Source organism: Cervus elaphus, chromosome 11 (genome assembly GCF_910594005.1).
Source record: "Cervus elaphus chromosome 11, mCerEla1.1, whole genome shotgun sequence".
NCBI classification, from domain to species: Eukaryota; Metazoa; Chordata; class Mammalia; order Artiodactyla; family Cervidae; genus Cervus; species Cervus elaphus.
Window position 1 is genome coordinate 44,381,411 of NC_057825.1, and position 24,410 is coordinate 44,405,820.

The 24,410-nt window shown below is 35.5% G+C and overlaps 1 protein-coding gene across 1 annotated transcript in view; it reads right to left on the minus strand.

Moving 5' to 3' along the window:
* EHBP1 (EH domain binding protein 1) overlaps window positions 1–24,134 on the minus strand; it is a 427,793-nt gene extending 403,659 nt beyond the window's left edge. The window contains exon 1 of the mRNA XM_043917682.1: window positions 23,995–24,134. The gene's annotated coding sequence lies outside the window, so the exon portion shown is untranslated. The remainder of the gene's footprint in view (window positions 1–23,994) is intronic.
* Between the last annotated feature and the right edge of the window lie 276 nt (window positions 24,135–24,410).

Here is a 24,410-nt window from a genome sequence, read left to right on the forward strand (position 1 = left end):
TAAAAAGCAATTTAATGAGCTAGCCTCTACTAAACTCTAGTAAATAAACAGAGAAAAACCACAATAGTGGTACCAATCAAAGCAACAGGCAAGTATAACCTTATAGTATACAGATGTTTAAAAGAAGAGTATATGTAGCTTAAAACAGTACATTGAGAAACTAGATGAGATGAAAGAATTTCTAGGAAAATCTAAATTTGCCAAATTGTATACTAGAAAAGGTAAAAAAAAAAAAAAAAAGGTCAATATCCTTAAGATAGTTTTAAGTTAGTCTAAAATATTCTCCCTTCAAAAGTTCCAGACTCAGGTGATTTTGTAAGTAAATTTTCTCACACCTCCAAGGTACAAATTACTTCTATGTCATTTAAACTGTTTCAGAGAATGCAAAGAGATGAAGATCTGTCAAATTCCTTCTATAAGTTTAACATTATATTTATATCAATGACAACAAAAATTACACAAAAGAAAAATGGAAAAAATTGGAGTTTAATCTCATTCATAATTATAGTGCAAAGAACCTAAATTAAATATTAGCAAACTAAATATAGCAATATATTTAAAAAAATCACTATAAAGTAGAATTTAGAAATGTAAGGATGATTCAACATCAGAAAATTTAGTACTTTAATTCATGGCATTAATATACTAGAGGTTACTTACTCATTTTGATAGATTGAGAAAAGGCAGTAACAATTCTTTTAATAAGAATTTTAATAAGCTAGGAATAGAACAAACCTTTAATTTGATAAAGAGTATCTATCAGAAGTCAATAGTAAACTTAAAATGAAATCTTGAAATGCTAGAGAGATATTCCCACTGTAATTAGAAACAGGACAAAAATGCTTGTCATAATGAATATTGTTCAACAATGTTCTGGAAATCATAACCAATGCAGTAAGGTAAATAAACTTATTTCATTCTCTTTCTCCACAAATAGATAGACACATATACAGAAAACACACAAGAGGAGAGAAAAATATTAGAAAAGGTTAAACAAAATGCCACGTTTATATACCTAAAAATGGTACAAAATAATCTATTTTAAGAAGCTATTAAATAAGAGATTGTAGTAATGAAAACAGGTATGATATCAACATACACATTACTAATAATTTTTGTAGATACCAATAGTAACTAATTAAAAATAATGGATAAAAGACCCCATTAATATCACCAATAAAATTATCAACTACAGGACTTCCCTGATAGTCTAGTGGTTAAGAATCTGCCTGCCAATGCAGCGGACATGGGCTTCATCTCTGTCTGGGAAGATTCCATATGCCAAGGGGCAACGAAGCCGGTATACTACAACTACTGAGGCCCGCACTCTGAAGCCTGTGCTCTGCAACAAGAGAGACCACTACAAGGAGAAGTCTGCGCACCATAACTAAAGTAGACCCTGCTCGCCACTAGAGAAAGCCTGCATGCATTAATAAAGACCTAGGACAGCCATAAATAAATAAACAAAACTATAAACTACAATGGAACAATCTTACCTAAAAAATTACATAAGATGAAGAAAACCATAAAGCTTTCTAGAAAGTATTTGAGGCTATTGAGAAAAAGAGAAGAGCATACTATGATTCTTGGTGGGAAGATGTAATATTGTGAAGATGAATCACCTCAAATTTGAAAGTTCTGATGGAATTTTTAAATGGAATTTGGCAAAGTAATTCTAAGTTCATTTGGTTAGTAAATTAGCAACAATTATAAAGCAAATTATAAGAATAAAAATGAGAAGAACTGAATTCTTTAAGTAACAAAGCTTACTATAAAGCTATAGTGACTAAAATAGCATAATATGGGACTAGAGATAGATTAATTAAATAAAAAGTGTTCAGAAACATATCTATATAAATTTGAAATTTAGTATATAAAAATGTCATTTCAAACCATTGTGGAAAGAATGGCCTAATCTATAACTAGTTTGGGGTCAACTGTCTATTTAGGGAAAAAACAATAAGAGTTCTCTTCATACCACATATCTTAAAAGCTAAATACCAGAGGTATTAATAAGCAAAATATAAAAAGGCAAAACTGTAAAAGCTCTAGAATAGAATACAGGAAATGTTTTATAATCTTGAGGAAAGATCTTCCTAAGTAAGACACAAAACTTAGAAGCCACAAAAGAAAGGAAGGACAGATTACTGCACAAAAATGTAAAATTTTCTATAAAATACATTTTAGCAGAGAAAGTATTAATGGCGTTAGTATAAAAACAACTCCTATAAATAAATAAACAAACAAAAGGCAAACACCCAATAAGGGCAAAAAATATGAACAAGTAGTCCACAAAAGAACAAAATGCTAATACCTAATAAACATGAAAAGATGTTCAACTTCACTGGCAATTAGAAATATATAAATTCAAAATGAGATCCCATAAACAACCCAATTAAAAAATGAGCAGAGGATCTGAATAGACATTTTCCAAAGAAGACCTACAGATGGCCAATAGGCATATGAAAAGATGTTCAACATCACTAATTATTAGGTAAATGAAGATCAAAACACAATGAGACACCACCTCACAACTGTTAGAATAGCTATTATAAAAAAGACAAGAAGTAACAGTGTTGGAGAGGATGTGGAGAGAAGAGAAGCCTGTGCACTACTGGTGGGAATGTAAATTGGTGTCACTACTGTGGAAAACAGTATAGAGAGTCCTTAAAAATTTGAGACCAAAACTACCATATGATCTATTCCACTTATAGGTATTCCCCCACATCATATGAAAATGCTTATTTGAAAAGATATATGCACCCCTATGTTCACTGCAGCATTATTTACAACAGCCAGAATATGGAAACAACTTAAGTTCGTTGTTTTCAAGATGTATAAAGACATGGTACATACATACAATGTATACTATGAATACTATTCAGCCATTAAAAAAGAATGAGACCTTGTCATCTGTGATGGACCTTGAAGGTATTACGCTAAGTGAAAATAAGCACAGAGGGGAAAGACAAGTACAGTATGTGGAATTTAAAAAGGCAAAACAAAATAACATAGATACAGAGAACAGATTGGTAGTTACTGGAGAGGAAGAGGGTTAAGGGGTGGATGAAATGGGTGAAGGGTGTCAATTGTCTGGCAATGAATGATCACTTGGTGGTGATCATTTTATAGAATTCTAATGCTGTATACCTGAAACTTATATAATAATAAAAAGTGAGGTCCCACTTTTGTTCATCAAAATTACAAAAAATTAAACATACTGATGAAGTCCACTGTATAGGGAAAAGAAGACATCTATTTCTGGTGCAGGATGAAATGTGACGATTTATTTAGAGAGACAGGTAATTCAGTAATCATCAGAATGTGATAATAACTCTCAAAATTAAAAACATTTGAAACTCATACTTTTAGATTTACATTCTGTAGGAATACTGGCACAAATGTGCAAGGGTATATGTAAAGGGAACATTATTTGTAATAGCTAAAAATATGAGACAACCTAATGTCAACAATAAGAGAATGTTGAATGGATGCTGAAAAGTCATAAAATAGAAACCCCTGAAGCCATTTAAAACTTAGAGGTAAGTTGATGAATTATATTTTTTAACTGAAGTATAGCTGATTTACGATGTTGTGTTAGTTGCTGCGGTACAGTGATTCAGTTATACATATGTATATACATTCTTTTTTATATTCTTTGCCATTAAGCCTGATGAATTAAGTAAAAAGTTATGTAACAATATGCAAAGTATGATTTCATTTTTGGGAAAACATATGTGTTCTTGAATGTTCTTCAGAAATGTCTGGAAAGATGTCAGAAGTGTGTGTTTGCTTCTTGGGAATGGGTGTGGAAAGGGGCTGGGGGAATATGTGAGTGGCTGGAGTTTTTTACTTTCTACTCTACAAACTATTTGTATTGTATATGTGATCAACAAATAATTCTATATTAATTAGGTTACAATAAAATGATAAGAATTGAATGAACATACACAAAGGGATATAAAAAGACAGTCAATTGTACAAAACATATTTCATAGGAATTTACAATTTAAAGTTGGGTTTATTTTCATGAAGAATGAAAATAAACTGACTCCTCTAAATCCTAAACAAGAAGGAATTTGATCTTCAACTCCATTTTTACGTTCTTGTTTGAATTGCAAAAGCAATAAGAGGTAAGACACTGGCGCCTTATTTCTGGAGTTCATTCAGATTATCGTCTATCCTTTCACTCCAGGAAAGCTACTTCTCACTCTCAGTTTACTTGGAGGAAGAAGAGGAGAAGGAGAAGGAGAAAAAGGGAGAAGAGGAGGAGGAGGGGGAAACGAAGGGAGAAAGGAGATTGACCTGTACAAACCTAAAGCTGAATAATCACTTAACTCTAAAAGCGCACAGGCATAGGCTACAGATCGAGCCTGCAAGTAAATCTGGTCTCAGTTTGGACTCCGGATTAAAATCGAAGAAAGTGACTTTTTGCCTTTATTTCAGTAATTTCTTTAAAAGAACACATACATTTTCACAGCTAGGTAGATCCAAATAAAAGCCAGAATTGAGTACACAGCCATAAAATTTAGTATAATGCCAGGGTTAATGTATTACTAGCCTCTAAAATAGCAGAAATTTGGCATTGTTTTCAGTTCAACAAGCTTTTCTTAAAACTGAGCAACTTGGCTAGAGAAGATTTAGTCACTCAGAGTCTGTAACCTAAGGGCAATTGAAGAAACTTACAGCATGAGTCATGTTCATCAAAACTTATGAATCTCTTTTGTAATTCTGACTTTATTTCTACTGCATAGTCATGTAATGTTTCAAAATCTGTGATTCCACTGAGTCAGAGATAGTTCTTCAATGTGAAACAAATGAGAACATCAGGTAATATCTGCAAAATCCACATGGCCAGTTTGAATCTTAACACCTGTACTTCCTTGAACAAGTAAGTGACACATTTTTTTTTCCTTCTGCAGCCTTAGGTTCAGTTTCCTCACCTTCTGATATCACATCAGTAAGAAAATACAATCTTGTGAGCCTCGATGGGGAGTCTTAGTTACATCTCTTAGAGGCATTTAATTCCCAAAGACCAAGAGTCATGAAAATTTAAATTAAAAAAAAAAATCAAATGGTAAATCAACTCTATCTCAATAAAAAATAAATAATAAAATAAAAATTAAAGCCACTGCAGTAGATTTTTAAAAAATCAAATGTTTCCTTGACTTAGTTATTCAACTGCTTTGAGATAAACATATGTTGCTTCAAATTCTTTCAAACGTCCCATACCTTGGCAACAATGAAAGGCATTAACATGAACAAGATCCAGTCTTCCATCACATGAGACAATATTTCATACCTGACAAGTTCACAGCATTAATTTCCAGTGACTGAAACAAAGGAAAGACTTCCTTTGGATTCAAATAAACTGATGATAGACTGTCTTGTTCCTTTTCTTACAGGTGTTCCATCTGTGCCAGATAAGCCCATTTTATTTGAGGAACATGTAGAACTAAGATGAAGTAACAGAGGTGGGGAGAAAATAGGACAAGAGAGTGTCCTATAAAATAATAGGCTTCATACTTGCCTATGACTGGTGATCACCACAGGCAGTTATAAAGGAGGATATCTAAAATATTTTATCTGCAATGACCCAAAACACTTGTATAAGTGGTCAAACTTCCAAGGAGGCTACTTGAAAAGATAATACTCCTCTTGGATAATATAGTTTTTAAAAATAACAGCATCATGATCTTTCCTGGTAAATCCGATTCTTTATATCCTTTAAAATAGCTGATGAAAAAATATCATAGCCATAGTAATGATTATAATTCATTTTTTAAACATTTTTTGAAATAATTATAAATTCATAGGAAGTTACAGTTGTGCTATAAAGAGCCACATGCACCTTTCATGATGTCATCTCATAGCTAAAGTATTAAATCAAACTAGGAAACAGACAGTGGTATATTACTGTTAATGTACCAATCACAGTTGGTGTGTTACTTAGTTGTCACCTTTTTTTAGCCAGCATTCATTTGTGTGTGTGTGTGTGTGTGTATAACTTTATACAGTTTAATCCCATGTATATATTCAAGTAACCACCACTACAATGAAGATTCAGCTGTCGTGTTATTGCAAAAGGATTGCGTCCTACTACCACTTTGAATTAGCACTCACCACCTCATCCCCCACCCTTGTCTTTTGGCTACCATGACCCTCTTCTCAATCTCTGCAGTTATTTCGAAAATATGGTATAAATGGAATTTTACTGCATTTAACTTTGTGTGATTTATTCTTTTTTCACTAAACACAATGTCCTTGAGGTGCACCCAGGTTGTTTCATGTAGTAGTTCATCAGTAGTTCATTCCTTTTTATTGTTGAGTAGCATCCCGATGTGTGGATGTAGAGTTTGTCCAACCATTCACCCACTGAAGGGCATTTAGGATACTTCCAATATTTTGCTAGTAGAAATGAAGCTACAATGAATATTGTTGTATAGGTTTTATGTAAACATAAGTTTTCATTTGTCTAAGATAAATGTCCAAGAGTTGATTGCTAGTTGCGTGTTTAGTTTTGCAAGAAAATACTAAATTGATTTATAGATTTCCTGTACCATTTTACACTCCCCTCTGCAGTGCATGACAGATCCAATTTCTCTGCATCCTTACCAGCACTTCGTATGATAACTATTTTTAAATTTTAGTTATTCTGATAGGTGTGTAATAATATCTCACTGTGGTTTTAACTTGCATTTTCCTAATGACTAATGCTAATGAACATCTTTCATGCCTGCATTTCTACTACTACTACTACATTATCTTCTATGAAATCTTTTCATGTGTTTTGTCTATTTTATAATTGGATTGTTTCTTTTTTCACTGTTGAAACTTGAGGATTTTTTTAAAAATACACATTCCAAATGTAAGGTTTTGTTAGATAGGTGCTTTGCAAATATTTTTTCTCACCAATTCATTTTCATAAGACAAAAATCAGAATTGGGTCATAGGTTGGAGGACATGTTTTTTTTAATTAATTTATTTTTTAATTGAAGGATAATTGCTTTACATAATTTTGTTGTTTTCTGTCAAATACCAACATGAATCAGCCATAGTGGACATTTTGTTTCATAGATACAGGATTACATTCAAGGCTATGTGACTTTGATTTCAGCCATTATTTGAACTCAAACTTAAGACTTTCTTAATACAGTGATGTCCCACTATGCTAAGTAGGCTCAAAAGATGACAATTCACCACTGATCAGGATTAGTTTTACATTTAAAATGCAGATGTATTCTGTATAACATCATGTTGCAAAGGGAAGCTCTTATTGCTGATGAAATGAGTCATTCAAGAAAGCAAAAAAGAGATCTATTTTCAAGGTAGTAGAGTGATAGGCAATCCAATTTTTATTTTTATTTTTATTTTTTTTTAATTTTTTATTAGTTGGAGGCTAATTACTTCACAACATTTCAGTGGGTTTTGTCATACATTGATATGAATCAGCCATAGATTTACACGTATTCCCCATCCCGATCCCCCCTCCCACCTCCCTCTCCACCCGATTCCTCTGGGTCTTCCCAGTGCACCAGGCCCGAGCACTTGTCTCATGCATCCCACCTGGGCTGGGGATCTGTTTCACCATAGATAGTATACATGCTGTTCTTTTGAAATATCTCACCCTCACATTCTCCCACATAGTTCAATAGTCTGTTCTGTATTTCTGTGTCTCTTTTTCTGTTTTGCATATAGGGTTATCGTTACCATCTTTCTAAATTCCATATATATGCGTTAGTATGCTGTAATGTTCTTTATCTTTCTGGCTTACTTCACTCTGTATAATGGGCTCCAGTTTCATCCATCTCATTAGGACTGGTTCAAATGAATTCTTTTTAACAGCTGAGTAATATTCCATGGTATATATGTACCACAGCTTCCTTATCCATTCATCTGCTGATGGGCATCTAGGTTGCTTCCATGTCCTGGCTATTATAAACAGTGCTGCGATGAACACTGGGGTGCACGTGTCTCTTTCAGATCTGGTTTCCTCAGTGTGTATGCCCAGAAGTGGGATTGCTGGGTCATATGGCAGTTCTATTTCCAGTTTTTTAAGAAATCTCCACACTGTTCTCCATAGCGGCTGTACTAGCTTGCATTCCCACCAACAGTGTAAGAGGGTTCCCTTTTCTCCACACCCTCTCCAGCATTTATTGCTTGTAGACTTTTGGATAGCAGCCATCCTGACTGGTGTGTAATGGTACCTCATTGTGGTTTTGATTTGCATTTCTCTAATAATGAGTGATGTTGAGCATCTTTTCATGTGTTTGTTAGCCATCTGTATGTCTTCCTTGGAGAAATGTCTGTTTAGTTCTTTGGCCCATTTTTGAATTGGGTCATTTATTTTTCTGGAATTGAGCTTCAGGAGTTGCTTGTATATTTTTGAGATTAATCCTTTGTCTGTTTCTTCATTTGCTATTATTTTCTCCCAATCTGAGGACTGTCTTTTCACCTTACTTATAGTTTCCTTTGTAGTGCAAAAGCTTTTAAGTTTCATTAGGTCCCATTTGTTTACTTTTGCTTTTATTTCCAATATTCTGGGAGGTGGGTCATAGAGGATCTTGCTGTGATTTATGTCGGAGAGTGTTTTGCCTATGTTCTCCTCTAGGAGTTTTATAGTTTCTGGTCTTACATTTAGATCTTTAATCCAATAGATGCAGAGAAAGCCTTTGACAAAATTCAACACTCATTTATGATTAAAACTCTCCAAAAAGCAGGAATAGAAGGAACATACCTCAACATAATAAAAGCTATATATGACAAACCCACAGCAAGCATCACCCTCAATGGTGAAAAATTGAAAGCATTTCCCCTGAAATCAGGAACAAGACAAGGGTGCCCACTCTCACCACTACTATTCAACATAGTGTTGGAAGTTTTGGCCACAGCAATCAGAGCAGAAAAAGAAGTAAAAGGAATCCAGATAGGAAAAGAAGAAGTGAAACTCTCGCTGTTTGCAGACGACATGATCCTCTACATAGAAAACCCTAAAGACTCTTCCAGGAAATTACTAGAGCTAATCAATGAATATAGTAAAGTTGCAGGATATAAAATTAACACACAGAAATCCCTTGCATTCCTATATACTAACAATGAAAAAACAGAAAGAGAAATTAAGGAAACAATACCATTCACCATTGCAACAAAAAGAATAAAATACTTAGGAGTATATCTACCTAAAGAAACAAAAGACCTATACATAGAAAACTATAAAACACTGATGAAAGAAATCAAAGAGGACACAAACAGATGGAGAAACATACCGTGTTCATGGATTGGAAGAATCAATATTGTCAAAATGGCTATTCTACCCAAAGCAATCTATAGATTCAATGCAATCCCTATCAAGCTACCAATGGTATTTTTCACAGAACTAGAACAAATAATTTCACAATTTGTATGGAAATACAAAAAACCTCGAATAGCCAAAGTAATCCTGAGAAAGAAGAATGGAACTGGAGGAATCAACCTGCCTGACTTCAGACTCTACTACAAAGCCACAGTCATCGAGACAGTATGGTACTGGCACAAAGACAGAAATATAGATCAATGGAACAGAATAGAAAGCCCAGAGATAAATCCACGAACCTATGGACACCTTATCTTTGACAAAGGAGGCAAGGATATACAATGGAAAAAAGACAACCTCTTTAACAAGTGGTGCTGGGAAAACTGGTCAACCACTTGTAAAAGAATGAAACTAGAACACTTTCTAACACCATACACAAAAATAAACTCAAAATGGCAATCCAATTTTTAAATCTTGATTATTTTAGTTCATATTCTAAAAAATATATGTTATAAATACTTACAATAAGCTGATTTCAGATCCTAGGATTTTTTTTCTACTGTACCGTGCTTACTCTGGTGACTAGAAAGCTCTAAATTTGAGAGGACAGCTCAAATTTCAAATATTCCAAACCACTACCTCCATAAACCATTAAAATTATTTCCAAATACTAAACCATCAAAACTATACCTATTACACTACTCTTTACATCTGACAAAAATCCTTGTTTAATACATTCCAAGTATGGCTACCTTGTCATGTACCCTTCCCTGCTCATACCACTACGCTCTAGTGGTCATACTCTGTATGACATGATCCCGCCCTCTGGCCATAGCTAATCAGATGAAGGAGAGACACTTGACCCAATGCGTCCATCCAAAGGTTGTTCAGTGACCCCTGCTTTTAGTGGTTCAAAAGATGAGCTGGGTCAATTATATTCCACTTTAGGACCTTGGAATTGAAAAGCTGAAATGAGGGTAAATAACCATAAGAGCTGGACTGAAAGGTCATGACATGGCCACTATAGGCCATGTGCAAGCTGGAAGCCAGCCTCTGGAGGGTGGCATCAGCTGATGCACAGAGGGAAGCAGAGATGCCATGAGTTTGTTGATGGAAAAACTCATGAGGCTCTTGAAAGGCAGGCAGAAGGGGTAACTACTTGGGGACATGATGGCTTTCTGACTCTGGTTCGGGTTGCCATCCACACACATAAGCCTTACTCTGCTTTTGAAGTAGCTTGGGTGGGTTCTTAACAGCCAAAAAGTTTCTAATTATGACATGTACCTAGTGGTCTTATTTTTTATTTAGAAGTTATAGTAAATAGCTATAGAAAAATCAGCATAATCTAATGAGAGTAGCATTCTCCCAAAAAGTTTTCAACTGATATAAAATCTCCCCAGAAAGAGACAGAACTCCCACATACAACTGGTGGGAGTACACAGTCAACCTTTTTTGAAGGGCAATTAGGCAAAATGGATGTTAAGATAAAAGTATATGTTAGTTTTTTTAAAATATTTGCATGGAAAAGAAAACAATACAAAAAGACAGCTCACAGATTGGGAGAAAATATTTGCAAATCATGTGACTGATATAGGATTAGTCTCCAAAATTTATAAATAGTTTATGATGCTTAACAACATCAAAACAAACTGCCCACTCAAAATATGGGCAGAAGGCCTGAATAGACATTTTTCCAAAGAGGACATATAGATGGCCAGTAAGCACATGAAAAGATGTTCAACATTGCTAGTTACTAAAGAAATGCAAATCAAAACTACAGTGAGGTATCACCTCACACCTGTCAGAATGACTATCATCAAAAAATCCACAAACGACAAATGTCGGAGAGAGTGTGGAGAGAAAGGAACCCTCCTGCACTGTTGGTGGGAATGCAAATTGATATAGCCACTATGGAGAACAGCATGGCGGTTCCTTAAAAAACTAATAGCAGAGCTACCACATGACCCTGCAATTATACTCCTGTGCATACATCCAGAGAAAAATATGATTCGAAAGGATACATGCACCCCAGTGTTCATTGCAGCACTGCTTATGATAGCCGAGGCACAGAAGCAACCTAAATGTCCATTGACAGAGGACTGGATAAAGAAGATGTGGTACATACGTACAATGAAATGTTACTCGGCCATGAAAAAGAGTGAAATAATGCCATTTGTAGCAACATGGATGGACCTAGAGAGAGTCATACTGAGTAAAGTAAGTCAGACAGAGAAGGAGAAATGTTGTATGACACCCTGCATATGTGGAATCTAAAAAGAAATGTTACAAATGAATTTACAAAACAGAAAGAGACTCACAGACTTAGCAAATTAACTTAAGGTTGCCAAAGTGAAGGGACAGTGAATTTGGGAAGGTCATGTACACACTGCTATATTCAAAATAGATAACTGACAAGGACCTACTGTACAGCACATGGAACTCTGCTCGATGTTATATGTCAGCCTTGATGGGAGGGGGTTTGAGGGTAAATGTGTTTGTTAGTTGCTCAGCTGTGTCTGATTTTTTGCAATCCCATGAACTATAGTTCACCAGGCCCCTCTGTCCATGGAATTCTCCAGGCAAGAATACTGGAGTGGGTAGCTGTTCCCTTCTCCAGGGGATTGGATATATGCGTATGTATAGCTGAGTCCCTTTGCTGTTCACCTGAAGCTACCACAACATTGTTAATTGGCTATAACCCAACAAAATTAAAAAGTCTGAAGTTTGAAAAAAATGCATAGAAAAATTTGGAAGTATTATATTAAAATAGCACTACTAGTTATATTTAGATGATAAGATTGTGGATGATTTAAAGGTGCTCCTTTTTTTACCAATTTCTATTTCTTATAATTCTTTTCAAAAGCAGATGTTAAAATATAAAACTAGTTACATGTGCTAGGTGCTTTAAAGACATTACCTAGTTTAATTTTAAAAATTATGCAATGAGGTAGGTGCTATTATTTTTATTTTATGATGAGGAGGTTAACCCCCAGAGATATTTTAAAAAATTTCTTATGTCATGGCCAGCAAGTGGTACTAAAATGTAAAGTCCATGAAACTGGGGAAGTTGTCTCTGTTGTTCATTATGGGATCTGTGGCAACTAGAATTCAGTATTTTTAAATGAATGATAGGCAGAAGTAGGTTTTATGACCAAGTATGCCATACTCTAAAACCTCTGCTCCAAATTCTTGCTCTAAAGCAATACTCCAATGAATCCCTTCTGCAATTTATTATCTTAATTAAGCTTTTAATTACTTTGTTTAAAATAGGAAAAAACCTCAACAAAAGAAAAACTAAACAACCCAATTTTAAAAGTGAGCAGAAGATGTAAATAAACATTTTTCTAAAAATGTCTTTTCTAAAAAAGACATATAGAAAGCCTACAGGCATATGAAATATTCAACATCACTAATTATTAGGGACATACATATCAAAACCACAATGAGATACTACCTCCTACCTGTTAGAATGGCTATTATCAAAAAGATAAGAAATAACAGTGTCAGAGAGGATGTGGAGAAAAGGAAACTTTGTGCTCTGTTGGTGGGAAGGTAAATTGGTGCAACCACTCTGGAAAAGAGTATGAAGATCCCTCAAAAAATAAGAAATAGAACTATTATATGATTGTGTTAATCCAATTCTGGGCATTTTTGCAAAAGATACAAAAATAGTGACTTGAAAAGATATACTCACCCTTATGTTCTTTGTAGCATTATTTGCAATGGCCAAGATATGGAGGTGACCCAAGTGCCCACTGATGGCTGAATGGATGAAGAAGATATGGTGTGTGTATATATAGACAACAGAATACTACTCAGCCATAAGAAAGAATGAAATCTTGCTATTTGCAACAACATGGGTATCCAACCTTGAGGAAATTAAGTGAAATAAGACAGAGAAAGACATATATTATATGATTTCACTTTTATGTGGGATCTAAAACAAAACAAATGAACAAAAAAAACAAAACATCTTTCACAGATGCAGAGATAAGATTAGTGGTTATTGGAGGGGAAGGGGTTGAAGGATGGGTAAAATGGGTGAAAGGGATCAACTGTCTGGTGAAGGATGGTAACTAGACCTTTGGTGGTGGTCACTCTGTAGGTATATAAATGTCAAATTATAATGTTGTATAACTGTAACATGTAATGTTATATTCCGATTTTACTTCAATTTTAAAAATTAAAATGCAACAGTAAGAAATGACCAAGAAATATTTTTTTTTGACCAAGAAATATTTATAGAACATGATGATACTTTAGGAAATATGAAGTCACATGACAGGTAACTGAGTTGCCCTAGTCAATAAATAAATAAGTCAGTTTATAAATAAACTCAACAAAGTTTTACATTATATGACATTTATTTAAAGTGGTGTTAGTAGTTATTGCTAGGAAAATTTGGATAGTTGACCCTTAGTTTTTAATATAATTCTGGATTTATTATACCATTATTTCTATGGAAAATAAAAACTTGGTTTCTCTTGTATAATTTCGACTTCCAGTAGCTTTTCTGGGAGTGTAACACACTGGAGGAATGAACATTCTTGATATTATTCAAAATTATAATTTATTCCTTAGTAGCTACATAGCCTCTTAAATCATCATGAAATACTATTTTTGGAGGAAATTTGACATTCAAACTATAATTCTGTGATAGTTATAGCAATGTCAACCCAGAGCATTAGAATAAAGCTTCAACTCATGACAAACATATTTCCAGTTCTTGATTCAATTTTACTAATAGCACCACAAAATCATAATTACTAGACCTTAGCTATTAAATTTTTGAAAGGCCAAGTTTTCCATACAGCAACATTTGATCTCAAACTTTCTGCCTCTTTCCCCAGTGTTGTCAATTAGCTGAAGGTATAAGGAGAACTATTTCAGATGATATTACTAGAGATGTGCTCTCTATCATCATTTTGATTTAATATCATTTTAGGAGTTCAGCACTATGTAAAAAGATCAAACAAACCCAAGAGAAATAAACAATGGAAGAAACAAAAACATCACTATTTGAAGACAATTGATTATATATCCATAAACATGACCAAGGAATGAGCTAAACTTTTAGACTTACTCCAATAATAAATGGCCAGATAAAATCTAGGATATAGAAAAGCCATTAAGATTCTTGAACATCAACTATTACAAACTAGAAAGACCTAATTTTAAAAAGAGATCCAATTTACAATAGCAATAAAGTATATAAAGAAAAGTAGATTTAATAAGAAGTATTTGGCTATATAAACAAAATAATAAAATTTATTGGGCAATAACATCTAGGAAGAATAAAATATTTTAAAGATGTCAATTCTTAATGTGTTCTTTTAAAATTTAATGCAATCCCAATCAAAATAAAAGTGGAATATATTTTAGGATTTAAAAAGGTGCCATAATATTCACTTAGACAAGCAAAAAGGTGAGAATAACAAAATTTTGTTGAAAAAATACAGAAGTGTAAGTCAGTGAAACAGAAGAGAAACCTCAGAAACAGGCCTCATTTTATATATATAAGGATTAAAAAATAACCAAAACAATGCAAAACAATAGGGAAGATTTAAAAATACATACTTGTGGGAATCATTCATTAGAAATTTAAATTGAATTATTTTAGGTCAAATACTTCATGTGCTTAGTCATTCAGTCCTGTCTGACTCTTTGCAACCCCATGAACTATAGCGTGCCAGGCTTCTCTGTTCATAGGGATTCTCCAGGCAAGAATACTGGAGTGGATTGCCATACTCTCCTCCAGGGGATCTTCCCAACCCATGGATCAAGCCCAGGTCTCCTGCACTGCAGGTGGATTCTTTACCATCTGAGCCACCAGGGAAGCCTCAAATACTTCATACCACCCCCCAAAATATATTTCTGAAGTCTTATGTAACTAAATATCTTTAGACTCAAAATAAGCAAATAAGAGTAAGTGAAAGATCACTAGAAATATAATTTTTTTAATTTGAAGCAAAGAAGAAATTACAAAGGAAGGGTTCATGGTTTCATACTTAATTGAAAAGAAACATCATTTATTCAACTTAAAAATAGGAAAACTGGATATAAATTAGTGACACACATTAATTTTTCAGTCTACTGGAAGTTGTGTGACCTGTTTCATCCTTCGCACCTTGCACAGTGCTGGGCACATAGCAAATGCTCACACTAGTTATTTGTTGAACAAATACTGCAATAATTAACTAAATAGACTTGGATTAATTATATAAGACAAAGAAGTGACCCTAGGGTCCAATTAGGTAGCTGTATCTAAGAATGATGAGTGAAAACTAATTTCTTTGGCCCACATGCAAAAGAACCATGCAGGAGGCTGTCTACTCAATGGTGGGATGGGCAAGTGATGGGAACCGCAGGTGGGCTGTGTAAGTGCTATCAGACCAAATCATGTCACACTATAAGCATCAGCTGTTGGAGGGTAATAGCAGCCAACAGGCCACCCTGGCCAAGGGTCAGTCAGCAAATGAATGGCTCGAGTCAATCAAGAAATCTTGTTCAACCTGGGAGGCCCAGAGATCAGGGTGCTGAATGACAGGGCTTATAAACAAGCAGTCTCAGCTGCTAAACAAAGAGCATGATTGTGTTCTGGGAGCAGAGAGACAGAGGACCACTCTTTTCTTGTCGGTCTTTTTCTAGGATAAATGCTCAATGAATTGAAGCATCTTTAACCACTTAGACTTGATGGTTATTGCGTCTTCCATCTGAGACAATCCTCTGACTAGGGGGTTTTTAACATCAGTGTATGATTGGGTACAATGTATAGCAAGGGATACATTCATTCCAAATCATTTAGTCATTGGGGAGTCTATGCAGTAATATGTTTCTGCATTATTTTTGGTCTATTTGGTGCTGATGGCTCACAGCATTCAGCATATTTTTGCTGAATCAGTAAACAAACTGGGCAGTATTTTGATAAGTCTAAAAAATAATCATTTTGATTTGTCAACATCTTGTCTTCCAACTTGGTGTTGGGACATAGGGAACTGGTCAAATGTTTGCTAAGGATATGAATGTATGTGTTACCATCTTTGTAGCTCTGTCTTCCCAGAGTGATGAAAATAAATATATTAAGAGAAATTAGGAGCGCAGGACTGTACGTCTTCACTGCATGTGCATGCCTGGATCCAGTGTTTCTCTGCTATAGTGATGCCCCTGTATGCCTATCTAAAACAATTGTTCCACTTGTCACCTAGACTGGAGGATAGGATCCTTCAGAACAAGTAGAATTTTTTGTTGTGATTGCTATTATTACTTGACCATCAGACAGGTTACTGACCAGAATGGGCCAGATTACATTGGCAAACCATTCATTTCCTGGATATACCTATAGAAGCTTGGAAAGTACAACGAGGAAAGGAGAGAAGGTTTTGTTTTTTTGTTTTGTTTTTTTTAATTTAAGGTTCATTCTTTCATTCAAGGTCAAAACTACCAAATTTGGAGCTATTAGATCATGAAGTATTTGCTGTCTTATAATCCATTCCATTAGGAGAGCAGATTTTAAAAAAAACAAAAAAAAATCTATTTGTGAAGTAGTTGGTAATGATAGGCACAGTGCAAAGCTCGTACAAAGTAGATATTTCTACATAGTGGCAGGATGGAAGGAACTGATATGTCAAATATTTTAAAGTCCATGATCAAATTGGAATAATATCAAAAGTGATTGTAATCTGAAGCAGTAGAATTCAATTTTCCTTGCATTATGGAGATTTCTCTGAGCAGACCCAGGTTAAATGACTGCTCTGAGGTTGATGACACACCGATTCCTAGCGCCAACAATGACTTCAGCCTGATGGCAACCTTTACAAATTGCTTCCTGTAAATTCTTTGTGAGAATAACAAGCAATTCATTTTGTTTGAGAGTGACTTTTAGCTAAGGGACTCCACCCAACAGTCTGGATTTAATAAAACAGAAAACACTTAGGTATTACAAACATCTTTTTTGAGATGCAAGTTCCCCACATAAGGTTTTATAAAAACAAAGCACTTTCATTTTCTGTTCAGCGAAAGAGTCAGATTCCTAAGAATGGCCAATGACTGTAGTTTATCTGGTGAGTTGGTGGGGAAGAGTGGAAAGAGAGAGAAGGCCATGGAAGAGTCATTTGTGTTTGCATATGCATGTAGGATATTTAGGGTAATATTTACAAAAGACTTTAAAGCTATGGCCAGTGACTTGATAACTCAATCATTTATCCATTCATTTATTCAGCACTCAGTATTTACTAAGTACCAGGCACTGTTGTAAGCTATGGGGACATCAGATTTGAACAAGACAGACAATACTTTCGCTGTCACAGAACTCATTCTGGTGAGAGTAGATGGATCATAAGCCAACCACTATGCAAAGAAAAATCTCTTTAAAGAGGACTCTGGATTTAAAAGGCAAGGTAGAGGAATTATCTGCTTACAGAGATTAGGTAACTGGGAACATTTATGTCTCTGTGACTGGTAGTAGATAAAATCATACTAGTAAATATTTAAGCTTGGCATTGCTCAAATATCATACATAATTTATGACCTAGTTCCTGAACTCCAAAAGCTTATAATTCCAACGTGCAAGGTGTTCCAGCACATCATGCAGGCAGAGAGGGAAGGAAGAACAACCAAATATTTTGTATACCATGTGAATCAGAGCTGAATCAATGCCTTCAAGGTTATAATAGGGCTGAAAGAGGTTTAGAATCCTTGAACCTTTAGGAATTCAAATAGGAATAAGAGTTCTTTGACATTGTATGTCCTTTCCTATTTTGTTAAAATAAAAAAAAAATTTTTAATGAAATCATTCACATAACAGAGAAACTGTGTGTGTGTTAGAAAGAATGACCAATCCACTTGGCTCATTCCAATGAACCTACTATGATTAAAGGAGGTAGAAACACAAAATCTGACAGCTTTTAAAAAATAACTGTAAAAAAGGGCCTTGGACCTTATGAGGGTAAAACCATAAGACTTATTTGAAATAACACCTTTGAAACTTCTCTGATTTTCATTCCCGCTTACTTGTTTTTTCAACTTTTTTCTTTTCATTATTCTTTGCTAACCACAATCATCAATCAGGGCTTAGGATTGTCTTCATCTACAGGTATACTGGCCTCAGAGTTCATGAAATCAAAATCACCTTATGCTTCTGGTACTCTTGTGGATTCCCTCATAACTATGCCACTCACCTCCTCAGTCTGGGAGAAGAAATAACTTTCTTAAGAACAACCCTTCCAATATCCCCAATCACAGTTGCTTGCTCTTGTTCAAAACTGAGCCTTTCAAGTCTTTCCTCCTTCCTCTTGTAAGAACACGTATTCATCTAACAAACACATATTGAACACCCACCCTATGGCATTATTTCGGGCCACTGGGGCATACAAAGATGTTGAAAATATATGGTTGCTGCCTTTATAGCGCTTAGGGTTAAGAGAGGGGCCAAGCCCACAGACAGCTATAAAACAAGGTGGAAAAAGGGCAGACACCACAAGAGAGAGACGAGTGAAGTACCATGAACTCTGAGGAAGTTTCTGGTTGGGGGCCTCAGGATGGCAGCACTGAAGCAAAACTTCAGGGGACTGGTAGGATCGCAGCAGATCAGGAAGAGATGAGCAGACAAAAATTTATCTTTTTTATTTATACATTTTCTCTTAGTACGCTATACCATCCTTCCACCTTTATTTATATTCTTCAAATGAGGCTTTCCCAATAAAATCATCTTTTTTTTCAATCTCACAAACCTCTCTTCCTTATTTTCTTCCATTAATATTACTTTAAATCTTTAATAAGTTTGCTTTTAATTGGGTATTTAATCAACTTTACAATGAAAGTTTGGAGAAGAAAATGGCAACCCACTCCAGTACTCTTGCCTACGGAATCCCATGGACAAGGAGCCTGGCGGGCTATAGTCCATGGAATCACAAAGAGTCAGACACAACTGAGCAACAACAGTGAAAGTTAAATAGAAATATCTAAGTACTAAGAGCAACATGAATGTACCAAAAAACTCCTCAAATTTCCATGCTTTCATAAACCCTGAAGACTTTTCCCATTCTCCTGCTTGCACAAAAACAAACGTGTGTAACTGTTAGGGCCTGTTATTTATCATTCTGAATTATACTTTATCTCATCTGCTATTGTTTTCTATAATCCTTTATCCATTTTTATATGTCTCTCATTTTTATCATTCCTTCCAGCAATGTCACATTTTACTGTATGAATGTATCATGTCTGCTGCCTTCTATAGGTATGTATGTGGGCTTTTTCTAGTTTTTAGATATGCTAATAATTGCTTCTGTACACATTTATATGCCTTTTCTTTCCTTTGTATTATCTCTCTGGTATATGTTACATTTTCCAAAGTTAAATAAATTAATATATAACATGTGGCTCAAGGTATGAGGACTGGCAAACTTGTTGTGTTTGGATTCTGGCTCTATCACTTATCTGTGTGAACTCAGATAAACTTCTTAACCTCTCCGAGGCAGTTTCCTCATCTAAGAAACAAGCATAATAATATTATCCACCTCATATTTTTAGTATGAAAATTACATGAGGTAATATATATGTTAAGCCTTAGAACTGTGATTAACACACTGTAAGTGTCCAATTGTTAGCTCTTGTTATCTATGGTTCTTAGCATATTATATGTTGTATTCTAAAACTTGATAAGCACTCATATCCTTTTCACCTACCCAAATTACTATAACTTGGACAAAATGTCTGCTCATTTCTATTAATCATGGAATTATAAGCTTAGGACTGTACAGAATGTGAAAAGTTTAGTCCCTGATTCATGTCATGTGTAGAGGCTTCTCAGGTGGCTCAGCGGTAAACAGTTTGCAATGCAGGAAATATGGTTTCACCCTGGAAGAGGCGATGGCAACCTACTCCAGTATTCTTGCCTGGAAAATTCCAAGGGGCTTCCTTGATGGCTCAGCAGGTAAAGAATCTGCCTGCAATACAGGAGATGCAGGAGATGTCGGTTCGATCCCTGGGTTGGGAAGATCCCCTGGAGGAGGAAATGGCAACCCGCTCCAGTATTCTTGCCCAGAGAATTCCATGGACAGAGGAGCCTGGTGGGCTACAGTCCATGGGTGGCAATAAGTTATGCATGACTGAGCATGCACACATATATACATCATGTTGTGTATCTAAGATGCTTTCCAGAAAAAGAGCATCAGCTTACAGAATCATCAAATGTACCCAAACTTTCATGTTCATGTATTGTTACTCTTATTTTACTGATATAAAACCCCTACTTTACATTTATTTACACTTTGTATTTTTTCATTATAATAAATGGAGCCCTTGGTTTCAAGTGAAAATCCTCAACCTTTTACAGGAAGAAAAGGTGGGAGTATGGTTCAGTTTAATTCAGTTGCTCAGTCATATCTGACTCTTTGTGACCCCATGGACTGCAGCACGCCAGGCTTCCCTGTCCATCACCAATTACTGGAGCTCGCTCAAACTCATGTCCATTGAGTTGCTAATGCCATCCAACCATCTCATCCTCTGTCATCCTTCTCCTCATGCCTTCAATCTTTCCCAGTGTCAGGGTCTTTTCCAATGAAAAGGGAATATGGCTAGGGGCTTATTTCCTCCCTCAGACTCTGGTCTCTGCTTTTCTCAACCTGGCTTCCTTCACATATTTGGAAACCTAGCCACCAGAAGTTCACATGATTCATATTGATGGTGAAAGCATGTGCTTACCAACTTTATATTTCCAGGGAAGGAGTCTTATTGGCCTGACTTGGGTCAGTCTCTATTAAACCAATCAACTGCGGCCAGGGAATTAGGTGCTATAACTGGTGGTCCCTATCAGAGCCATTTATCTGGAGTGGAAGGAAGAGCTTTAACCCAAAGACAGGGACTCTGATCAGATAGAATGATAGATTCCACCAAATGGAGTTATTAGAGGAGCCTGATATATTTCACATCTGTTTACTGTTCTTGTGTGAATCTCCTCTTCTTGTGTTTTTTGATCATTTGTCAAATATATTGATCAAATATTTTGATCATTTGTCAAAATATATTTTCCTTATAAATTTATACATGTTCCTAATACCTTTAGAAATACAACTGTGCAACTATTTTAAAGAGTTAGGATGGCATCAGCAAAAATTGAAAAACTACTCTGTTCAAGGAGTTGTTCTCAGTGTATGAAAAGTTCAGAGAATCCATCACTATAGAGAATTCAGTTTCCAATGGGGTTGAACAATATAAATAAAAAATGAAACAACAAAAAGCTATACAATAGTGGCTCCTCAATCGTGGAGACTATATTCTTAAGAACTTTGAGACAGAAGGACTTAGGTTTCAAGAACTTAAGTCCTTACGGTAGAAACCATATTAGGGCAAATGTTTGGAGTAGACCTATGAAAATCATTAGAAAATGTTTTCTTGCACTAAAATAAACATAACTTATATACATCTTACCTTAGTAATAATGACTACCATATAGATATTCAACATTCTACCATTTCATACTCATTTTCATTTTCAGCACCTTCTGCATTTTCAATAAGATATTTGTAAGTCATTTTGCAGAATTGCTAAAAAAATATCCATAGAGAGAATTCTTTCTGGAGCTGGTCCTCTTCTGAAGGCCCAAGGTCTTTCTTATTTTGTGATTTGGTGGTCTCTAACAGACACACTGTTGCCTTGTCCACAGAGCTCACATGCCAAGAGCTTTCTACTGTAAATATCTGCGACTCCACCGGAAGGCTTTTTCCAGTTGCAGGCCCAGACATGGCCAGGGGCAGGCTGGAAAGACTGGGGACTTAATGCTTACTGGGGCAAAAGAGATTTGGTTGGAAAAGCACCAGTTCCTCAGGTGGAACAACTCAGGTGGGGCTGCACAGTGTCCCAAGGTCTCTAAAGGAACTGGGCCCCCACTAACCACAGCAGCAATATGTTCATGAACATTTTGTACTGACTTCCTAAAATAACATCTGAGCAAGCTATTTGCATTAAAATTGTCATTTTAGGGCCTGTTTGGGGAAGAACCAAGCCTAACATGAAATTTGACTTCATCTCCTAGACTCTGCCTCCTAAATACCTGGATCCCTGGAACAATACACAGCAATGTTGGAGGCTTGAGATGGAAAGACCTTTGAGAATTGATCTCCCACAATACCGAGTTTTGCAGCCCTGCATTTGACTATGGTAACTTCATGTCAGCACATGCATTTCTCCCCTTGTACTCCTGAAGAAAACCACAGGAGGTACTTCCAAAGCCTGGGATTATTACTGCTTATTTTCCCTGGTCTGCCTCAGTCTTCATTTCAAAAATCATTACTTTGTCTCTGCTTTAGTTTCTTTTCAAGTTTCAACCTCTACCTCTCTCTTTCACCAACTACCCATGGAAGGAACAATCTGTAATTTACATATACCAGGACTAAAATTATCTATAGTCTCTGATAAAATATATATCTGTATATATTGAATAAGAATTATACCAATTGAACATCAACTGCATATCAATAACTTTATTAAAAGGTCAATATAAAAAAGAATTATGTCTAAGAGAATGTTATGGTTAGGGAATTTAAATTGGTGTATCATCCTCACACCAGTCAGAATGGCCATCATTAAAAAGTTTACAAATAACAAATGCTGGAGAGGGTGTGGAGAAAAGGGAACTGTACAACACTGTTGGTGGGAATGTAAATTGGTACAACCGCTATGGAGAATAGTATGGAGTTTCCTAAAAAAACTAAAAAGAGAGTTGCCATATGATCCAGCAATCCCACTTCTGGGCATATATCCAGAAAAAACTGTACTTCAGAAAGATGCATGCATGCTATCCAGAGAAAACCATACTTCAGAAAGATGCATGTATGCACCTCAATGTTCAGAGCAGCACTATTCACAATAGTTAAGACATGGAAATAACCTAAATGTCCACCAACATTTAGAACGGATATATTATCCAGGAATGGATAAAGAAGATGTGGTACACGTATACAATGGAATACTACTCAGCCATAAAAAGGAATGAAATAATGCCATTTATAGCAACATGGATAAATGTAGAGATTACCATACTAAGTGAAGTTAAGTCAGCAAGAGAAAGACAAATACCATATGATACCACTTAAATGTGGAATCTAAAATATGACACAAATGAACTTATCTGTGAAACAGACTCACAGAGAAGAGACTTGTGGTTGCCAAGGGAAAGGAGGGTGGGGAAGAAATGGATCAGGAGTGTGGGATTAACAGAGGCAAACTATTATATATAGATGGATAAACAACAAGGTCCTACTATATAGCACAGTGAACTAAATTCAGTATCTTATAATAACATATAATGAAAAGGAATCTGAAAAAGAATGTATAATATATATATGTATATATATACACACACACACACAGCACTTTGCTACACAGAGGAAATTAACACATTATAAATCAACTATACTTCAATAAAATAAATTTTTAAAACATGGTACATTGAAAAATAACCAGAAATACAACCTGAGTAATCATGAAAGGGTTCAGAGAGAAGGCTGGGATGCTGATCTAGCCCTGTCACCCATTTTATACATGAAGACACTAAAATCTAAGGGATTAAGTGATTGATTCAGGGGTTCTATAGTTTACGAGTGGTAAGATGCCCTCCCACCCACCCCCGCCACTTTCTACCTCTCAATTCCCTCTGCACTCTGACCCATGTTGTTCTCTCCCTATTCGTCCAGGGGTAGCCTTACCTTTGTCTGTGCCTTTTGTTGGCTTTGAAATTTGCCATGAGGATAAACGAGTCCCGGAAAAGGATGAGAACAAATAGCATATTCTCCTAAGCACGCTCCACACTACCCGGTGTCAGTTGTCCAAAGAGGGTTTTGATACGGGTTGAACATTTTGTTTTGTTTTAAATCTTGGAAAAAATTCTAGTTGCATGGAATTTTTTCTCCAGAATTAATCATGAGTAGCATACTCTTTAGCCTTGTTCTTTGGGGAAGCAGAAAACAAAATAGCCATTGTAGGCCCCCTTTGTTTAAAACCAGAGACGAATGACGCTGTTCACCCCTCCCACTGTGCAGACTTTGGGTATCGGTCTCTCTGGAGAGCGCTGAGTACCCTGGGTGCTGAGTAAGCCCTTCCTCAACCCAAACTTGGTTCCAAG